The sequence below is a fragment of the Clytia hemisphaerica genome, unplaced genomic scaffold (assembly GCF_902728285.1).
Source record: "Clytia hemisphaerica strain Z4C2 unplaced genomic scaffold, Clytia hemisphaerica genome assembly, whole genome shotgun sequence".
Lineage (NCBI taxonomy): Eukaryota > Metazoa > Cnidaria > Hydrozoa > Leptothecata > Clytiidae > Clytia > Clytia hemisphaerica.
In genome coordinates, this window is record NW_027103771.1 from 535,014 (window position 1) to 555,691 (window position 20,678).

The window sequence follows — 20,678 nt, forward strand, 5'->3', positions numbered from 1 at the left end:
CTTCCCTTAGAAATACGAATAGAGATGTTCCGGTGAAAATTAAGTGTTTGTGGTCAAATATATTATAAATATTAACAATAGATGGCTAAAAAAATACAAATTTGTTAAACTGAAAAATTGGTTACAAGGAATCACCTTCTAAATTAATATTTGAAAATATGTTTACAGCCCGCTTCAGGTGTCATTAGCTGAATAAATTCTTTTCTAGTAGAGTTCTCTTTGAGATATGTGTGTTGCCAACGTCCTGATAAAGTTTTTAAGAGACATAAATTCTAATTCTAATACAATACAATATTTCAAAAGAGTACTGAAAAAAGTGTATCCAGATCTAGTGCGTCAATTCTTTAATGATTTACCCCACGCTTTCAGCCTGAATAAAAAACCACAAAGGCAGAAAGTTGCCTCTAAATTTTTGCCTACCGCTATATATTTAGAAGGGAAGATTTTAAACCTTAAGCCAGAAGAAAATAGTAAAATAAAAGGTACCTCAAAACCAAACTTTCTGCAGCAAATCTTTAACGATAACAACAGCTTCTCTACTCTGCATCTACTCCTTTACTTGAATCCAAAAAGCCTTCCGTCATCACGTGCTTTCACACGTCGTCCTGATGAAAAAAAAGAAATTAGAATTGCACGCACGAAAAATGATATTATGATTGGCCGAGATTCGCATTAATGATTAGCTGTGTGCTGCCATAAAAACGCGCTAACACGATTGGTTTTCTAGAAGACGACCAAAAGAGGAAATAATCACAGCATTATTGCGCTTCTTTAGACGCGTTAATGATTGGCTGTTATCTTAGAGTAACTAAAACAACCAATTTATTTTCTAAATAGTGACCATTAAGTATTAAAACCATGGCACTTTGATATTCAAAAAAACTGACTGTAAACAGATAAATCTTTAAATGATTCTTCTCTGGAAAGAAAAGTTCAAATAGATCAAAATCAAAAATAGACCGGTTTACATCGATCGTGTTTATCTGGTACCAGATGTGGAAATATGCTACGACACGCTTTGCTCTAAAGGTCGGGCATATTTTAACATCTGGAAGGTTTGCATTACGGGATTAGACTTGACCGCGTTTAAACTTTTTGTGAGGAGCTTGGAAACGATCAACATAGCAAGTTAGCATCTAATTCCATATCGGATGCGGGTGCTATGCAGAAAATAATAACAAATCTAATTCGCATCAGATTTCTTATATTTTCTAGGCTAGCACCATATTCAAATTAGCACCATATTCGATATGGTTCGGAATCATATTCATGTACTAGTAAACAAACATAAACAATCCCTAATTTAGCTTCATTTACATGAAAATACAACTTAAAACATGAATTTACTGCTTTTTCCTACTTACCTAGACATACTCGATAAATATTACACTAACCTCCATAGTTTTCAGGACCTCAAAAGTGAATTTTCAATGTGCTCTGTAAAATTACAAAATTGGGCTGTTCTGTTGGTACACAAAAAGTGAGGTTAATCGTTAGTAAGACACAAACTACCTATACAGAAGTCTGTAGATCTTTCTGAAGACAAAATTATCTGTTTTGTACACATGTTTGTACTGCTGCTAGAGACTTTGACTGACTTTGACTGTTGTCGGTCAGTCGGTTGTGTTCAGTTGTCTGGCGGTCAACAGTCGTTTTGATAGGACCAGACAAGATTATACCAACATAAAACTTACTGAAAAAGCATAAGGAACATACCTGTTACTGTTTCTTTATGATCTTTAAGTTTTGCTTTGAGAAAAATCAGTAAAAATCTTGTCACCAAAACAAACAAAAAATAATCAACTTGTGTGTAAAAAGCAATCTTTAAAAGGTTGGTGCATTTAACAGAAATAAACCAGCTGCGCTGGAAGGTCAGCCCAATAAGCTTAAAACGACGATTAGAGACCATTAGAAGGAAGTACAATCAAGGAACCTAATTCGTTGTTCAAGTCAAAGAGGTTGAAAAGCTCATTTTGGCTGAAACTTCAGACGAAAAAATGTTTAACACAAAGTTGGATTTGTCAAAAAGTGGACATGGGATAGTTTGTAATTTCACCTTGGGGGGGGGGGGGTATAGGTTTACGAGGTGACGGGGTGTCCGAGCAGAAAGTCGACCCTTTGAGAGACAAAATTTTGATGATTTTGGGATCCTTTGAGAGACTTTCCTAAAATTTTGGTAGATTTTTTTCCAAATTTCGGTTTGATTTTCACCAAATTTTGGTCAAAACTTCTGGAAATCGTGTCCTTTTTAGAGAAAAATTTTCGATTTTCGTGATTTTGGGACCCTTTTAGAGACTAACTTATGAATTTGTACCACTCTGAGATACTTTTCAGGCCTGAAATAAGGTACCCTTATGGTTCGCATCCATTTTGCCTAAGTAACCCCCCCCCGGGAAATTTCACCTCTGTTCGTTAGAATGTCTTAAACCTGTTCGTTATTCTCTGAGAAAGTGTATCCGAGGCGGTCGCTTTAGATGTTCACGGTTCAGTGCAGCTTTCGTCACATTTGTCAGATTGATTTAAATGACGTGTTGAACTAAGTAGGCCCCTAGTATAATGTGAATGAGTGCATTTTATATTGAGGAAGCTGCGTCGAAAATTCCTTCCAGTTTCGATAACTCAATCAAAAGTTATGATGATTCCAAGTTTCTGTTAATGTTACGCCACACTTTGACGTTCATTTCTCTGCTTTCCTACACCCTACACACAAAAACTCTCTCCAGACAAGAAAGCCAGCCTCAAAACCAATCATAAAAAACTTTCTTTTATACTGTCTATTTATTTACAATGCATTAGCTTCTTTCAATTTAATGAATAAACAAAAAAATTTCATTTTTACTACTTTCTTCTTTTATATAGTGTTGTTTTATTATTCTCGTATTATGCGCAAATCGTATTAAATGAAGTGACGTGTTTCTTTTCTCTTCCAATAGAAAATATTTTTCGCGCCAAAGTTTTACCGATAACTTGTTTTCCGAAAATAATCCGAAATCGGATTTTTTTTTTGCCGTCTTATGATGATGATGGAAGAAGAAGAAAATTTTACCTATTTGAATGCTCAGCTTAGGCTGACCAATTACACTGAATACTAAAAGTAATACTAAGAAAGCATAAAGACATTTATATTGTAAAAAAGTTCACCAAAACAAACCAAAAAACAACCAAAATCTAACAAAAGCTCTTCACTACTTGCGCTTCTACCAAAACAAACAAAAAATAATCAACTTGTGTGTAAAAAGCAATCTTTAAAAGGTTGGTGCATTTAACAGAAATTACACTGAATACTAAAAGTAATACTAAGAAAGCATAAAGACATTTATATTGTAAAAAAGTTCACCAAAACAAACCAAAAAACAACCAAAATCTAACAAAAGCTCTTCACTACTTGCCCTTCTTGAATCCGAAATTTGCTTTGTCATTGAAGCGCCAAAACTATAAATAAAAATAGTTTTTGACGGTCGGCGCAGCAGACATTTTCATGCTAAATTTCTGTTCAGTCGGGACGAACATAATTCTTGAGGAAGCGAAGATATAACCATTGAACCCGACTGTTGTCGGCACATCAAAGGGCCACTACTAAATCTCTCCGATGGTATATTGGCCCGCTCCTTTAGAGCTTTAGCGTGGGCGGCCGCCAATACGCCATCGGAATATCAGATAACGATCGTGTGAGAGTGCACGTTAGGCCAAAATTCTTAAAATAGATTCGGCCGCACACTCCGCGCGATCAATGTTTCATTTCCATCAAGAAAGCGGTGCATGTTTATATTTTTTGTTTACTCAGCAGTTTTTCTCTTTCTTGATTGGTTGAAAAATTATCGATTGGGATGTGCACTGCTCCTGTACGCTCAAAAAAGCTTGAAAATTTTCAGCGTAGAAAAGAGCACAAAAGCATATGCATTTTGTGTAAGAGGAAATTTAATTTGTGACGTCAATGTGCTATATAAGGAAATTTTGACCTACCGTACACGCTCGTGCGATCGATGAAAACAGAATTTAAAGGCCACTGCTGCGAGAATAAATATAATATTTGAGAAAAAAGGGAAATTCCCCAGGAAGTTTATTTGAAAGTGCTCTAAAGTAGGTTCAAAGGACAGAGTTTTAACTTGGAGTTTTAACGCTAGACGTGCACTCTTTTTTCTTTTACCTATTACTTTTGAAGGAATTCTTCAATCTTTATAAATTTGGTATCGTTGGAGAAATATTTGAGAGTGGAACAATTTTAAATAAGAAAGTCCTTAAAATAATTCCAAAAACGAAGATGAAAATAAAGAAGAAAAAAATGAAGATCTTGTAGAGAAGGACTATGACTTTCATTTTCAATGGAGAGATTCTTTAATCTTAGGAGGTCATCACTGTAAAGAAATTTTGCTAAAATATTTATTCAATATAAAGTTATGATACAAAGTTGATAAGTGATTGACCCCAAAAAACAGCAGAAAACAGCAGAAAACAGCGTTTTTAGACGTCAATTAGCTTATAACTTTGTTTGATATCTTTTGACTGAATGATTATTTTTGAGAATTTTTTTCACAGTGATGACGTTCGATGATCAAGGATTCACTTCAGCGAAAATGATAGTTATAGCACTTTTCATTTTTTTCTTCTTCATTTTCATTTTCATTTCAAATAGTCCACTAAGGCTCAAAATATAGTCTGGAAGCAGTGGCGTTGTGGCAGGGGGGCCATGGCCCCCCCAGCGGAGCTTTTTTGAAGGGGCGCCGAAGAACAAGGGGCGCCAAAAGAGATTTTTTTTAAACGCCCCAATCTTAAAAATCATACTTTATGCACCTTAAATTGCGCCCTAGGACCAATTTTACTGAGATAGTTCTAAAAAACTTGCAATTCTTTTTTCGCTCGCTTCGCTCGCAATACAGTTAATTTGATAATTTCTTTACAATCTAGCTCAATTTTACAAGTTTTCTTGTGTACAACATACCATTATTAAATGAAAATCTAACTGCGCCCCAATACCAATTTGCTGACAACAATATTGAAATCATAAATCATAAAATTTTTCGCTCACTTCGCTCGAATTACACATTGTTTCTTTAATTTGTCAAACTTGTCTATTTTTATTTAGTGATTTAGGGTATCTTGGCAGTCGATTTTCAAAATTTTCTAGTCGGCCCCAACCATGGTGCCTGTTTTTCCCTTTTCCATTCATCAAAGATATCTAAACTAAATATTTCCTTCCTCATTATGCCTAGGCAAATGAATTAGTAAAAGCCTAGAAACTGGTGGGTGGGGGCACCACTTTGAAAAATTGTGGGGAGGGGGGGCCATTTAAAAAAATTTGACTTTGGCCCCCCCAGAAAAATTTTCCCACAACACCACTGCCTGGAAGTCTGCCAACCTCACCATCCCAAAATGAAATATTCGATTAAATTAAATAGATAGCCCAAAATCGACTTTCTCGCCCGAACTTTAAATCTTGAAAAACGTTAAAATAGCCGCAATTCTCAATATATTTCGACCATGATTGAAGTGAAGAGGTCTTTTTGCAGCGACAGTCAAATTCAACAAAATCTGAATTTTTCTGAAAAATCTATAAAAATCGCTCAAAAATACACTCTATTCCACCATCAAACACTCTACCAGCATCCTGATACATCACAAATGACGTCCAACCGACAAAGAAACACACCTAACCTGCTTTGTACCGGCAACGCATGTGCAGATGACAAGAATGAGGACACCCTGGCATGTTCAAAATGTAACAGACTAGTTCACTATCTATGTTCGAGGCTACCAGCGTATATGATAACTGCTTTTAACGACGACCGAAGAATACATTGTAACTTTGTATGTCAGAACTGTGTGTCGGTGTCAAAGGATTTGCTGGCCTTGATCCCTAGATCTCAACCTTCTTTAAAAACAGCGGCAGAGCTATCGAAACTGAAAGAAACAATCAAAGAAAACGAGAATACGATAAAGAAACTAAAGACAAATGAACATCATCTACTCGAAATCGTAGAAACACAAAAAGAAGAGCTTTCACAACTAAAGAAGAAGTTATCAGATGATCCAGCTCAGATGATTCCATACTGTAGAATATGTCGAGAATAAGCTCGAAAAGAAGTTGGAAGACTTTCGCACCGAAATACTGTCCACCATTAAGGAGGAGCACAAAAAATCGTACGCTGCAGTCGCTTCTGCTGGAACATCTGCTCCCTCAAATGACAACATAAAAACTGCAGTCAAACAAGTACATGAAGAGGAAGCAGCGGAGGAGAAGGATAAATCTAGACGATCGAATAACATTATAATCCATGGTGTCAAAGAATCGACAGAGGATCCTAACAAGGAGGATGAGGATTGGGTGAAAGAACTTATCGAAAATCTTCGTGTGAAAATCAACACCAAACATATGATGAGACTCGGATCTAAAGCTGACGACAAGAGTAGACCAATACTTGTTACCTTTAAGAGCGAAAAAGAAAAAGAAAGCCTATTTGGAAATCTACATGTCTTGAAAGGGAATGCCAAATACAAAGGTGTCAGCATTTGTGAAGATCTAACCCCCACTCAAAGGAAGGACTTCAAAGACCTTCTGCAGGAAGCCAAGGAAAGAAATCAAAGTGAAACAGATGAAGTCTGGCGAGTCCGTGGGTCATCAAAAAACGGCTTCCGCCTCAAGAGGGTAAAGACCAACGGCCCAAATCAACAATAAATTCAACAAAAGAAAAACAAAAAACAAAAAAAACCGTAAAAGAAGTAAGAAGCAAAACCAAAAACATACCAAAAAATCAAAGGACACAACAAGCTAATATCACATCTACCAACAATATTAAAGTTCAAAAAGACATAAGAATTCTCTGCTAACGCCGATCAATTTACATCTGGAAAATTAATTGAATTACAAACCCATGTACAGAAAGAAAAACCTCATCTTGATTGCAATATGTGAAGTGAAAACGAAAGTAGGCCAGCTGAAACATCTACACGAATACGAATTTGGGGAGTACACGCTCGTTAATCAAACAAATGTTGACACTAACAAGGGACGTGGTATCATCATATTATCGCATAACTCCATCAAGCATTTAATTGTCAGGTCTTCAACAGTTGAATTTGAAGAAGCTTGCACTATCGAAGTTCGTCTTGCAGATAAAGATCTGTTGGTGTTTGCTTGTCTTTATCGTAGCCCAACAAAAACCAGATCGTCTGACGAAAACAATGCCAAGCTGAATTCTCTTGTCAAGTCCATCTCCCTGGACAAGAAGTACTCTCATAAAATCCTCATTGGTGATTTTAACTATCCAACAATCAATTGGGAGAATTGGACCACACCCCATAACGAGGAGAGTAAGGAAGAACAATTTCTGGATGCGGTGCGTGATTCTTTCTTACACCAACATGTCGATGAGCCGACAAGATGCCGTGGATCTGATGATCCGTCGACCATCGATTTAATCTTTACAGATGAAAAGAATCAAGTTCGTGATCTACAGTACCTAAGCCCGCTTGGAAGAAGCGACCATAATGTTCTAGCTTTCAACTTCACAGCTTACACTGAGCGCAAATCAAACTCAAAACGTTATGCGTATAACCTGGGCGACTACGCCACCATGAAACAAGAAGCTAGTGTATGGTCTAGAGAGTTTCTTGAAGGCATAGATCAAATGCCAATAAGGGAAACTTGGAATTTATTCAAAAGTAAGCTGTTGGAGCTTAGGAATCTTTATGTGCCATTGAAAGAAATTGATCGTCAGAGTTGGAGAAGAAAAGGATCGATACCAATAGGAAGAGACCTACAGATAGAAGTAAGTGAAAAACGACGACTACACAGGAAATGGGATCGGTTTGCCCCATTGAAAAAAGACGCAACCGTCAAATCTACATAACAACAAGAAACAGAGTGAATCGCATGATGACAAGAGCTCGTCGAAACTACGAACAAAACATTTGCAACAAAGCCAAGTCCAATCCGAAAGTTTTCTGGTCACACGTGCGAAGTAAGATGAAATCTGCTAGCGGAGTTTCCTCTCTTCTAGAAACACCAAAAGATAAATCATCCCTGCGGCACGAAGATAATGAAAAGGCGAATATTCTCCAAAAACAGTTCTGCAGTGTTTTCACTAATGAACCAGAAGGTGAAGTCCCTGATTTTCCAAGCAGGACCGAGGAAATTATTGACGATATCGTCATAACCAAGGAAATGCTATCTAAGAAAATTAAGGAGCTTGATACCAATAAATCACTCGGTCCCGATGAAATCCACCCGAAAATGCTAAAAGAGCTTGTAGACGAGATCGCAGAACCTCTTTCCCGTATAATGAACAAGACCTTGACTGAAGGAGAATTACCTGAGGATTGGAAACTTGCCCACGTTACTCCTATTTACAAAAACAAAGGTGCTCATAATCTAGCAGTCAACTATAGACCAGTGAGTCTAACATCAGTAGTTTGTAAACTAATGGAGTCAATCTTAAGAGAGCATATCACAAGATACCTTACAAACCTAAAGTTGCTATCCAAAAAGCAATACGGCTTCATCAGCAGACGTTCTACTGTCACTCAACTACTGATGTATATAGACAAATGCTGTGAAAGTATGTCGGAAGGTAAAGTCGTCGACTGCATATATTTCGATTTCGCGAAAGCGTTTGATACCGTGCCCCATCGCCGACTTTGCAAAAAGTTAGAAGGATATGGAATCACCGGAACAACCAAAAATTGGATAACATCTTTTCTCAAGGGACGAAAGCAACTAGTGAAAGTGAACCAATCTCACTCAAAGCTAGACGATGTAATCAGCGGTATACCACAAGGAAGTGTATTAGGACCTCTACTTTTTGTGCTGTATATAAACGATCTTCCTGACAAAGTTGTTTCCGACCTATTACTTTTTGCAGATGACACGAAGATATTCAAAGAGGTCAATTCCATCAATGATTCTCTTGTCATTCAGAAGGATGTAGACACATTGAATGAATGGTCTAAAGATTGGCTCTTAAAGTTCCATCCCGATAAATGTCATGTTTTAACACTTGGCAAACTAGCTAACATAAAGCACGCACATCCTTATTCTCTCGCTGGTAATCAACTGGAGCATGTTTTCGAGGAGAAAGACTTGGGAGTTTTGGTGGATGCTGAGCTGATGTTTGAAGAACATATAGCCAAACAGGTAAACAAAGCGAATTCGACACTTGGTATTATCAGAAGGGGGTTTAATAATCTTACTCCAAAGACCATAACGACACTATACTCCGCCTTTGTGAGGCCGCACCTTGAGTACGCGCAGTCAGTCTGGTCACCCAAACTACGCAAACATGTGAACATGCTCGAGGGAGTCCAAAGACGAGCTTCAAAACTTATCCCAATATATCGACACCTCCCGTACAGTGAAAGGCTAAAAAGGCTTGGATTACCAACCCTCGAATTTCGGAGACAGTTTTGTGATATGGTGCAGGTCTATAAACATCTTTCCTTTTACGACAAAGATACTATACCTTCAAAACTAATCAGCCGTGCACGTCCTAAACGAAGAAATTCCAAAGAGCTTTTACCAAACTTTGCTAATGACGGCTTCAATGGACCCCAAACTAAATCGTTTTACTATAGATGTGTGCCAACGTGGAATAAACTACCAAGAGAAGTTGTATCCGCACAATCGATTAAGTCGTTTAAAGAGAAACTGAATGATGCATGGAAAAACCACCCACAAAAATTTGTTACAAGAGGAATGTGAAAGAAGATCGGTTAGAGGCCCATCGTGAGCCTAGCTTGTAAATCTGTATAATAATAATAATAATAATGATTGTAGCTTTGAAGCTATATCAGATTTTAGCTTCCATTCCAATTTTGCGAGACTTTTTTTATTGTTTTGTCGCCGCCAACTCTTCCTAACTTAGATAATCTCTTTTCCAAATTACTTCAGTTCTGTTTTGTATGGATTCCAGTCTCATGATTCTATCTTATAATGCAAAGTAAACAAGGGATGTCGCAAATCTTTAACAAAAAAAAAATAGAGAAACTCTATCAGGGGGGGTCGGGGTCAAAAATCCTAAAGCACGGAGGCCGTCGTTCAATTCATGGAGGTCGCCGTAGAAATCATCGATGTCGTCGTCTATTACATAGAGGTCGTGAGCGGACTATAGAGGTCGTAGTGGGTCGTAGTGTAAAATTCAACATTTTAAGATCTGGTCTTTGATTTATAACATTAAGGTCTGGAAAATAAACGAAGGTCTGGAAGATGACAAAATTTCCGTCTAGCATATAATCATATCATAGAGGTCGTCGTCCAACCGTCGTAGAGGTCGTCGTCCACCCGTAGAGGTCGTCGTTCAACCGTAGAGGTCGTCGTTCAAACGTAGAGGTCGTCGTCCAACCTTAGAGAACGTCGTTCAACCGTAGAGGCCGTCGTTCAACCGTAGAGGTCGTCGTACAACCGTAGAGGCCGTCGTTCAACCGTAGATCCATTCGTTGTCATCTAACCTGTCGTAATCAGTAAAATCGATTATAGAGATTGTAGGAGGAGAGGCCTGGAATCATCGAGTTAGGAATTTTCGAGTTAGCTATATTATGACGTCATAAAAGTGCAAATTATGACGTCATTTGACTCTAACTCGATTTTTTACTTTGAAAAAATCTTTTTCGAGTTAGAATTAACTTTGTTTTCTCAAAAACTTTTTCAAGTTAGCTATCTCGGTTTTCTTTTTCACAAAATCTTTTTTCGAGTTAGCTAGCTCAGTTTTGTTTTTTTGTGCTAAAGTTTTCGAGTTACCTTTTTTATCTTCCTTTATTGCAGAAAAAAGTTGTCCAGGGTAATTTTACGCTAATTACTAAATAAAATTTAACAAGTGATACTTTGATGGACCTACCTGGATTATGCATTTAACACGTTTATAATTGATATCTACGTGACGTGACCATTAAACAATCATCATTCAGAACACAAATAGTGACGATCTATTAAAATTAGTCGTTTGTTTAAAAAAAAAACGTTTAGAAACCAAAACTTCATGCTCTTGAAATGTTCTTTCATATTCAAGACTTCGTGAGCAAAAAGACATCTCCAAAAAATGAGTAATTTGGCTAAGAACATTGATGTATGTTTATTAATAGTGATTCTTATTGATAAAGATGCTTTTTTGAGCTGAAAAATTAATTTTTTACAAAAGTCTGCTTGAGCCATCTTTTATCTACTTTCATACAAAAAAATCAGAAAAAAACAATGGTCCAATATTTGACTAAGTCCAAAAAACCCTTTTATAGCCGTTTTTTTAGCTGAAATTTACCCCAAAATTTCTTTCTCCAAAAATCGGGCTCCGTCACATTCGAGGATTTATAGTTATGCATCTTTGTGCAAAAAATCGTAAAAAATGAAATAAAAAAATTGAGTAATTTGACTAAGAACATTGATGTATGCTTATTAATAGTGATTCTTATAGATAAACATGCTTTTTTCTGAGCCAACAAAATTTTTTGCAAAAATCTGCTTGAGCCATCTTATACATGGTACCCTACTTTTGTGCAAAAAATCAGAAAAAATTAATGATCCAATTTTTCACAAAGTCCAAAAAACCCGTTTTTTAGCCGTTTTTTGGCCCAAATGTGCCCCAAAATATTTTTTTTCGAAAATCGGGCTCCGTCACATTTTGGGCATTGCCATTTTGCATCATTGTGCAAAAAATCAGAAAAAACTAATGAGCCAATCTCGAGAAAAGCTGGTAACTAACGGACGGACGGACGGACGGACGGACAAAGGTTAATTTATAGGACCTCCACCGGGGTAGATCCAAAAAAGAAATGCAACACGGCATAGAGAATCTTTTTATGGAGAAATCCAAGGTTAATTTGTTACTGAATAATACTGAAAGTTCAAGAGTAATGGACAATAAACAACAAATCTGGAAAATCGGGGAAGTCGGGAACGTCTATACGGTTGGACGACGACATCTATGGTTGAACGACGACCTCTTACGGTTAAACGACGGCCTCTACGGTTGGACGACAACATCTACGGTTGGACGATGACCTCTACGGTTGAACGACGGCCTCTACGGTTGGACGACGACATCTACGGTTGGATGATGACCTGTACATTTGGACAACGGCCTCTACGGGTGGACGACAACATCTACAGTTGGACGACGACCTCTATGATTGGATAGTGACGTGTATTTTCCAGACCTTAATGTTATAAATCAAAGACCAGATCTTAAAATGTTGAATTTTACACTACGACCCACTACGACCTCTATAGTCCGCTCACGACCTCTATGTAATAGACGACGACATCGATGATTTCTACGGCGACCTCTAAGAATTGAACGACGGCCTCTGTGCTTCGGATTTTTGACCCCGACCCCCCCTGATAAAACTCGTTGGTTTGGCAAAATAATCAAAATTAGTCGCGTGATGCTGCACGCACGTGCGTAATAAAAATTCCTTATTAACAAAGTTTTTCAACATTGTGTGGCGGCGCAAGAAAAAAAGATTTTATAAGATGGTAGCCCAAGATATGCGCACATGCACAAAAAAAATAATGTGAGGGAACACTGTTTGGAGTTCCATTATTTGGCGGCTAGTTCGAAACGCAGGTCACAGGTCACAGGTCAGTGATGACAGGTTGACTCTAATCAATGTCATTGCAGAGGAAAATGTTTGGAAAACACAAAGAATTATCAAAAACATAATTCTCAAGCAATTTCATCCATATAAAACCATTTCAAACATCAAAATTTAACCATGTGCTTTTATCGATCTTTCGCAGTTTGCGCCGTGTATAACGCAGACCAGAAAATTTAAAACCATATTATACGTATAACAGGTATATTACATATTGTAATGTTTGTAATGTTATATGATGGTTACATATAATAAAACTCATCGCTCTAAGACTACCTTCTCAGAGAACTCACGAGCTTCTGATTGGTGTAATTTTATATCCAGCCATATTGTTATCATCACATTCGGTATGCTAAATATTTTTGGTGTTTTTCTCTTGTAAGACATGATATTTTGTGATTCTGTCAACATTTTTGTCAAAAATTGTCATTAAGTCATTAAAATAATAACTGAATAATTAATTAGTTCCATCCTTCTAAAACCACTCTCTTAGGGACCTTGCAAGCTTCTGTTTGGTGCCATTTTTTATCCATTCACACCATCCACATCACATTTTGTATAATAAATATTTTTCGTGCTTTTGTCTTGTTAGGCATCATATTTTATGATTTTGTCATTATTTTTGTAAGTAAGTGTCACTAAAGTCTGTCCAGATATAATTGGCAGTGGAAACAAGAATGCCTGTAACTTTCGATAGTCAAATATGATTATGGAAATTTATTTTGCTTGTTTTAGAGAATTAAAAGCGCTATATTTGAATGTATTTTTTGTTTAAAAATTCGCGATTTTTAGCGGTTAAATTTGCGATTGTAAAAATTGAGCTTTTTTTCTACTTATGCTATAACGTTTATTTTTACACCAGTGGTAGTTCAACCTTAGGTTAAGAAGTTTGTTAAATTTCAAGGCGAACAGAAAAGTCCTTCGGAAGATATGAGACCCGAAATACCCCTTGGTAGCACTTTTCTGTGAAATATCAAATCTCCAACTTATTACTAAAAACGGGGGTAGTGATATGATAAAACAGTTTTTCGATCATAACACATTTTACGATCTCTTTAATGACCTCATAGCCAAACTGTGTTTAGTGTTTTGTGAATTAGCAAAGTTCTTTCAATGACTTAAAAATAACAAAGGCCATATAAGTTCATGCTTAAATCTTTTCAATAAAAACAATTATGGCTGCGTTTAGACCAGCCTGGCATTTGTAATTGCTTGCAGTATTCTTTTGAATTCTATTGTTCTGCGCAATTTTTCGGTTTGTCAAATGCCTAATGATGCCAGCGTGTTGGCATTACGTTGGCATTTGAAATGCCATTTTGAGCAAAGGAATCCCCTTTTCTGGCATTTCAAATCAAACAAAGGAACCAAAACAAAGAAGAAAAAATGACATTTTTGATTTTTTAAAGTATTTGCACGTTTTTTATTCAGTTCTTTCTATAGATTGTAAAATTTGCAAAATTTGCCATAGCCTAGCCCTACGGCAAAAAGTTTCAGTCTTAATGACTGCAGTTTTTGATAAATTCCATGCTTTTCATTGTTTGATCTGTCAAAGTTGAACTTGAGGGAATCACCTTTTCAGTAATGACTCTAAAAAGACGATTCCTTAAATGCCATGACAGAAAATACAAAGGAAAAGCTATTAAAATCGAATCCCTCATGAGCAAATGCCAAATTACAAATGCCAGTTGGTCTAAACGCAGCCTATACTGTGATTTCACTTCGTTTCGAAATAATCAATGATACCAATAATACTAATGCACCAACACTTAAAACACTTTCCAACTTTTAATTGCACTGTTCAAAAAAGATAACATAACCCCCGTTTTTAGTAATAAGTTGGAGATTTGATATTTCACAGAAAAGTGCTACCAAGGGGTATTCCGGGTCCCATATCTTCCGAAGGACTTTTCTGTTCGCCTTGAAATATAACAAACTTCTTAACCTAAGGTTGAACTACCACTGGTGTAAAAATGAACGTTATAGCATAAGTAGAAAAAAAGCTCAATTTTTACAATCGCAAATTTAACCGCTAAAAATCGCAAATTTTTCAACCAAAAATACATTCAAATATAGCGCTTTTGATTCTCTAAAACAAACAAAAAAAATTTCCATAATTATATTTGACTATCAAAAGTTACAAGCATTTTTGTTTCCACTGCCAATTATATCTGGACAGACTTTAGGTTGTTATTTTATTCAATTGTAGTTTTATAATATCTAAATAACATGTATTACTTTTTTGTAATTTAATGCGTTATGTATTGATGTTATGTTATGTATATGTTATGATCTTATTATCTTTTTTCCGGTCTGCACTTTGTTGACCTGTGACCTGTGACCTGTTGACCTGTGACCTGTGACCTGCGTTTCGAACTAGCCGATTATTTGGTAGGTTATTTTCATACTTTCTGACTTTTAGATAATTTTAGATATACAATGCACGGTGAAAGTTTGCAAAATAACCTTTTGATAACACTGTCACTGTCTCCCCATTCCATCATCATGTCTGAATTGTCTCCAAATTCCATCCAAAGTGCAAAAGGGCATAGACAGATAGATATGATTTACACCAGACCCGATCAATCGAACTTGTCGAACCAATCGAACAGTCAAACTAATCAAACTCCATCGAACGATTAAAGTTCGATTAAAAAAATTAATCGAACCTAATCGAACACTCGCAATTTTTGAAGCAATAGCAGTTCGATTAGTTCGGTCAGTAAAAAGTTCGATTAGTTCGATGATATTAAATCCTCGTATCTTCCCTCGTTTGCAAAAACTTTGTCCTGGCACGCGATTGCCATTTCGACAGTTACCAGACTTAACAGCTTGACGTTTATTGTACTCGGTTATTGATATTTGTCTATCCGGAATAAAGTTTGTAGCCCCTCTGTTGCGATTTCGTGTGCGGCCGAGTGGCAGAATACTACGCCCAACAAACCGCCTCTGGCGCTAAAAGGATACAGGAAAAGTGTGTAATCCGTTATCGGAAGTAAATTCCCAACTTACCTGGACTTACATTCCGAATTTGGCTTTAAAAAAATGCTAATATACGGTGGCGGAGCAGCACAAACTTTAGACAGGAGACCCGTCGTGTGTTTTTTTGTAATTTGATGTACACAAGACGGGTTCGAGCTGTGAGTCCAATATTGGACTCACATTTTTTACAGTGGGAAATTCGAATTTAGCGCTGTCCTCACTTACTAAAATAAAAACCAAATTTCGAAAGTTGCGCTTTCTCTAAGAAAGTGTGACCAGTAAAAGAATAACAAAATTTGATTGGCCATGTTTTCAACCGTTATTAGGATCTGAGAGATTCAAACTCTCAACCCATACCATGCTATACATTTCGCCATCAGTTTATCAAAGAAGAAATCATAGCATGGATTCCCAGGCTACACAAACTTGTCGAACAAAACTGAACAAAATTGGTTTATCGAACTGATCGAACCAAAACCCATTGATCGAACTTAATCGAACACTCACAATCTTTGAAAAAATCTTAGAGTTCGATTAATTTTTTTAATCGAACTTTAATCATTCGATGGAGTTCGATTAGTTCGACTGTTCGATTGGTTCGACAAGTTCGATTGATCGGGTCTGGTTTACAGTAGGATTTCAGTTTTCGTTAGTTTCATCAATTCCCATCTGGAAAGAAGAAAATTGACTCTATTGAATAATTGCTTTGCAAATTAAGTGTAACCCTAGAAAGCATGAAAAACAAATTTAAAGAATGAAGCTCCACTGACTCTAGGATCAAAACAACCAGACGGTACTAATCGATAAATTTGATTCTCGAAGTAGTAATCCAGACGGTTGGCAGACGATATCATCCACCAGGCTGCAAGTGAAATTTTTCAATCTGCGGACCTAGACGGGGGTTGGGTTTCTATCAGTTAGGGACATCCGTATACCCTGTGAGGGATCCTTGTAGGGGCACCGGTAGGCTTGGGAGCTTTCTTAATAAAGGTCTGTATATTACACGCTATAAGTATTGGTGAATGGCAGCTTTCTGTCGTGTCTCGTTGGCGCAAGCGGTTAGGCATTGGGTTTGTTTACCAAGGTTGTTTGTATTTGGTGGTTCTAGTTTATCAGTGGTTTTTGCGTGTGAATTGCATGTTTTAATTGGCGAAAGTAAACTTGGTTTCATTTTGACGCGCTGCTACTGGAAACATATTTGATAAAATCAAAGGCTGGAAAGTCAAGTCAATACAATAGAAGGTATTCAATATGATTGAAGGTAATCGAAAAGTAATCGAGATGCTTGATGAAATCAAAAATGGTCAAAGATAATGCCAAAATCTGGAGTCAAGTGAGTATTTGATCACTGATAAAATCACTGACCACCTTCGATTATTATCGATCATTATGATTACTTCAATCACAATTGAACGTTCACATTAGTACCGTCTGGAAACAATAATGAAATATATATAGTATATGTGTTACTTAATATGCCTTTGTTTTTTGTTGCTGTGATGCTTAGGCTTTTAATTATTTAGCATGACGTCATGTCCTTAAAAATGTCTATAGTCAATTCATCAATGTAAACAAAAGTGATCACTTAAACCTGGTAGCTTTATTTGTTATTGTTTTGGTTGGATTTAATTATTTTAAGAATGCATAATCCAGATATTTCAGAAAGAAGAAAAAACATTGAGAGAAAGCTTAACACAGGTTTACCAAATTACAGTACAACAAACAATTTCAATGTGAGGCAAAATTTGTTATGGGTGAGATAAACAAGCCTTTTTCAGTATAAAAAAGCTACCGTCAACTGCTCTAACTTGGAACGATTGGTTGAAACAGGGGACTGTTGATATCTGGCCTGTATTTTCACTTACTGTTAAATCTCTTTGACAACAAATTTGTTTTGATAACTCCACCAATTTTATCAATCATACTTTCTGTCTGTCTGTCATAACATGTCACGATAACTTCATAGTGCACCCTTTTTAACTCATCTTTATGATATCAACAGTCCCGTGTTTCAACCAATCGTCCCAAATGGCAGAAAATTAAATTTTTGCAATTTCTGCTGATGTCATCAACAATTTTAAAACAATTTAAAAGTTAAACTTAATTTACCTAAGCGTCCTGGAACGAAATGTGTGCATATTAATAAGCTGAAAAAATTGAATTTTTGTGATCTTGAGATGTGATTGTGAGAAAAGTAGAAGACCTTATGTTTTGTGATCACTGAGTGCATTAAAAATATATTTTGGAATAAATTGTTGTGTCGTGTCGTTGTGTTGTGTCCCTAGGTGAAACCAAGCATGCTACCATAATTATCAAAGAAATACAATGACTTACTTGGTGTTCGCTGGGTTGGTTAAATACCAGAATCAGCTCCACTGCTCAGTAGTTCTTGATAGTTCTTGATTACCATGATTCAGCTGTGCAGTTAAGGTGGTTGTCTAAAAATTGGAGATAGTCATTACTAAATACAATCAAAATTCATTTAACCGCGATCAAAATTCATTCAACCACATGGTTATTGTAAATAAAAACAAATGATAACAAATAAGAACTTTTGTAAATACAAAATAATTCTGTCCAGTAAAATGCCAAATTGGGTTCATTAAAATCCACTGACTAACCAACTACAAATCAACTAGCCGTTAGTTAGGGCTTTAACACTTTGGATGTTTTTACCTCCTTTTTTCAAGAAATTCATGTGTTCCATCGATGTCATTTTACGTTAGATACAGTAGACTATTTTCTTAAACAAGAGTAAAAAGGGCAAAGTTAGATTTGAAGTGGTAACTTCAGAAATTTCTTTGAAAATGAATGGAATTGCAATATTCTTATAGAGTGTATAATATATACCAAGGCTTTCTCAATGTAGCATTGAATTCTATGAATAGAGCGGTTTGTGTAAACCGCAGGTTACAGGTTACAGGTCACAGGTCACAGGTTACAGGTCAGTATGACAGATTGACTCTAATCAATGTCATTGGAGAGGAAAATGTTTGGAAAACACAAAGAATTATCAAAAATATAATTCTCAAGCAATTTCATCCATATAAAACCATTTCAAACATCAAAATTTAACCATGTGCTTTTATCGATCTTTCGCAGTTTGCGCCGTGTATAATGCAGACCAGAAAAAATTTGAAACCATATTATACGTATAACAGGTATATTACATATTGTAATGTTTGTAATGTTATATGATGGTTACATATAATAAAACACACCGCTCTAAAACTACCTTCTCAGAGAACTCACGAGCTTCTGATTGGTGTAATTTTATATCCAGCCATATTGTTATCATCACATTCGGTATGCTAAATATTTTTGGTGTTTTTATTTTGTAAGACATGATATTTTGTGATTCTGTCAATATTTTTGTCAAAAATTGTCATTAAGTCATTAAAATAACAATTGAATGATTAATTAGTTTCATCTCTCTAAAACCACTTTCTTAGGGACCTCACAAGCTTCTGATTGGTGCCGTTTTATATCCATTCACACCATCCACATCACATTTTGCATGATAAATATTTTTCATGCTTTTGTCTTGTTAGGCATCATATTTTATGATTTTGTCATTATTTTTGTAAGTAAGTGTCACTAGGTTGTTATTCTATTCAATTGTCATTTTATAATATCTAAATAACATGTATTACTTTTTTGTAATTTAATGCGTTATGTATTGATGTTATATATTATGTATATGTTACGATTTTATTATCTTTTTTTCCGGTCTGCACTTTGTTGACCTGTAACCTGTGACCTGTAACCTGTAACCTGCGACCTGTAACCTGCGGTTTACACAAACCGTGAATAGAGTCTTTTCATCATGAGCTCCACCAAGCAATTTTGTGTTGATTATTGCTCTGGATACAATTTATTATGTACACTTTATTAATTGAATATTATTCACTTTTTCACTGCTCATCTACTTTGGAATAATTTGTTAAGAAATCTGACAAATTCCCAAAATTCTTTGCCAAGAACCTTACAAATAGACCTTTTTTTTAAGAGGCAGCCATATTTAATAATTATGTACTCCAGCATAAAAACAATGATACAGCCATGCATAATTACTGTATCATGCATATTTTTAAAATTACGCATGGCTGTATCATTGTTTTTATGCTGGAGTACATAATTATTCAACATGGCTGCCTCTTCAAGAAAAGGCCTATTAAACCCTAATTTTTGATTCCTTTAAAGTTTGTAACACTTCTAAGCAAAAACCAAAGAAGAACAGTTTAAAAATTGTTGGTTGAGCCAAATAGATTTCTTTCAATTCAAATTTTAGTGAGATTTTGATATTTACTTTTGTCTAATTGAAAGAATTAATTTGAAGGTGTTTCAGAGCTAACATTGTTTAGTTTTTACTGTATATTTTATACCCAAGTGTCTCTTAAAAAGCATTTTATGAAGCATTCGAATTTTATGCAAGTTTTCAACTTAGTTTTTGATTCAAAGTGTTTGGATCAATTTTAAATTTCATGAAAGACTTCTAAAACTTAGAAAGAAAAAACATTATAATTAGTGTTGTTATGAATTAACTGTCTTTTTGGATATTATACGTCACTTTTCCACAATGACATCTCAGATATACAAACTTTCTTATCTATGGCTTTCCATCTAAATGATAGCACTTTGAATAGTTTTCAAATAATTACATATAAAATGGGGAACTTAATATCGTTGAAAATACTCAAAGTATAATGGAGTTCACTCGTTCCTATTCCTGTATCCCCAAGGAAAATAATGCGTATTCTTTCAAGGAAAATCTTCCCTGCATATATTTTAAGGAAAGTTTTGCCTTCCTTCTAAAAGAAAATCATTGCACTTTTGAAAATGAAATAATTTCTGTATTCTCAAGGTAAATCAATGCAAATTTTCAAAGCAAAATTATTTTAGTCTCATTTAGACATTGCGTATTCTACAAGGAAAATTGTTTCTCAAGAAAAATGCGTACTTTCCAAGGAAAATAAAATTAAGTATATTTATTTTTTGGAAAGACTATACTCAAGGAAGATGTTTTTCTCAATATTTTTTAGTAAAATCAATGTATCCTTCAACAATAGTTTTTTTTTAAATTCTAGGGAAGTCATCCATGTGCGTCCAGGCACATTTCTATT

General features: G+C 35.7%; 1 protein-coding gene and 2 long non-coding RNA genes across 6 annotated transcripts in view; 1 reads left to right on the forward strand and 2 right to left on the reverse strand.

Annotated features, from left to right (window-relative positions):
- The window catches only part of LOC136806051 (membrane protein FAM174-like), a 420,508-nt gene that overhangs the window by 157,744 nt on the left and 242,086 nt on the right, over window positions 1-20,678 (reverse strand). The window lies entirely within an intron of this gene.
- Window positions 1-20,678, reverse strand: part of LOC136806039 (uncharacterized) — a 24,229-nt gene continuing 3,551 nt past the window's right edge. Inside the window, exons 2-4 of one of the 2 annotated variants that reach the window (XR_010846504.1) lie at window positions 17,890-17,993; window positions 487-605; window positions 1-244 (exon numbers count right to left, since the gene is read on the reverse strand). This is a non-coding gene — a long non-coding RNA (uncharacterized lncRNA). Of the gene's footprint in view, window positions 245-408; window positions 606-17,889; window positions 17,994-20,678 lie in introns of those variants that run through there. The other variant, XR_010846503.1, reaches the window with a different exon arrangement.
- LOC136806038 (uncharacterized) overlaps window positions 12,460-20,678 on the forward strand; it is a 22,632-nt gene continuing 14,413 nt past the window's right edge. For 2 of the 3 annotated variants that reach the window (XR_010846499.1, XR_010846501.1), the window contains exon 1: window positions 12,460-12,528. This is a non-coding gene — a long non-coding RNA (uncharacterized lncRNA). Of the gene's footprint in view, window positions 12,529-16,268; window positions 16,349-20,678 lie in introns of those variants that run through there. The other variant, XR_010846498.1, reaches the window with a different exon arrangement.